This window comes from Hyaena hyaena, unplaced genomic scaffold (assembly GCF_003009895.1).
Source record: "Hyaena hyaena isolate Hyena2069 unplaced genomic scaffold, ASM300989v1 scaffold_1934, whole genome shotgun sequence".
In the NCBI taxonomy this organism is placed as follows: Eukaryota; Metazoa; Chordata; class Mammalia; order Carnivora; family Hyaenidae; genus Hyaena; species Hyaena hyaena.
Genome location: NW_024082569.1, coordinates 135,235 through 136,909, shown reverse-complemented (window position 1 = coordinate 136,909; position 1,675 = coordinate 135,235).

The window sequence follows — 1,675 nt, the reverse complement described above, 5'->3', positions numbered from 1 at the left end:
AGATTTTTTTCCTACTGTCTCTATGACTTTCATAATACAAAGAACTGCTCAACAGAATTAAATAAGTAACTTTATGAGATAGAGAGAGACAGAGAGAGAGAGAGACAGAGAGAGAGAGACAGAAAATTTGGATCAGCAATGAAAAATATCCTTTTCAGAGAAGTGTGGCAGAAAGAGGTTATTTTCTTCAGCTTTCTCTTTTCCTCCTCTCATAAATCTCTAGGGCTTCTATGTTCAAAGGCTCCAAGTTACCACCTGCCACCTTTGATCAACCTGTGTGCCTCTTGAGAGCCGCTGCTGAGCCCACCTGACTGTTCTGTGCCTAAGCTCCGCACATCAGCTCAGTGTAAGAGTTTGACAAGTAGTTATTATCTCTTCCACATTCAACTCTCCAAACTACGGAAATACACAGGAAGAATATGTCTCTGCCTATCAACAGAGAATATCCCTATCATTCTTTAACATACTTGGATTCCCAGGTCAAAACTTACATTACTCATAAAGCAAAATGGAGTGGGTTTTTGTTTTTGTTTTTGTTTTTTGTTTTGCTTTTAGGTTTCCTATCTGTGCTTCTTCCTGAATGATGAAAGTTACTACTATTTGGGCCAAAAGTATTGCATCTTAATAACAGCCGACCCTACCTGACCTTTGCCATACAGTACTGACCTCAATTACAGAGTAAAAGAGACCATAAAAACAGAAGGAAAGATGCATTTCTGGTTAATGACATTTTTGAGAGTACATTTGTGTACTAACTTGTTAACCTGAAACTAGGAACCACCCTTCTGGCTTTTATTTTTCCTGAAACAACAAGTATTGAGCAAAAATTAATTTATGTGTCCTTCTGTGGCATCATAAAATCCTGAAACTTGCCAAAGAGTTTCTGATCAGGGTGTACTTCCACCTCGCATCGAAATTTGTTGATATTGAAATGGCAACATTTTAGTTAGTTAGATTGGTCAGAAAACATGCTTTTCTAATTGGGTGGTTGAATTATCTAAGAAAGAAATCTTATTAAAATCTTTATGGAATCACCTAGTTCTGTGTAGTCCCTGTAGGGATGCACTGAAACAGAGGAAATTAAAGAACACAGAGATTTCCCCTTATTATTCCCATGTATTATCGGTTACCTTCCTGTGTAGGTGCTAACAGGGTATCTACACATAGGCACTAATAAATAATTCACTCTCTCATTAAGTATGTATTGCTCTCTTGCGATATGCCAGGCACTGTTCTAAGTCCCCGTTCTCATGGACTCTGTCTTCCCTGTGGAGAGATAGATAAGACAGAGGAAACCAAAGAGTCAGATAAGAAAACAGAAAGAGGTAAGAGCTACAGTATCTAATAGCATGGGCAGAGAAGTCTCTGAGAAGCAGCATTTGAACAAATACCTGAAGAAAGTGAGAGGGTGAGCTGTTGCTTTAGGTGAGGACAGAGCTCAGCACACAGGGAAGCAGGGGGTCTAGAATTTCCAAGGCAGGGGGTTATCTGGCTTGGTGGCAGAAAGGAGGGGTCTGGTATTCTGGAGGGGAGTTGGCCAGGACAGAGAATTGGAAGAAGAGAAGCTGGAGAGAAAGCCACAGGCATCTGAACACGAGAAGGACTCAGGAGAGGAGTGCGTTCTTTGAAAACAGAAACATCACAACCAAAGGTCCCTAGTCCATTTCTCAGGCTT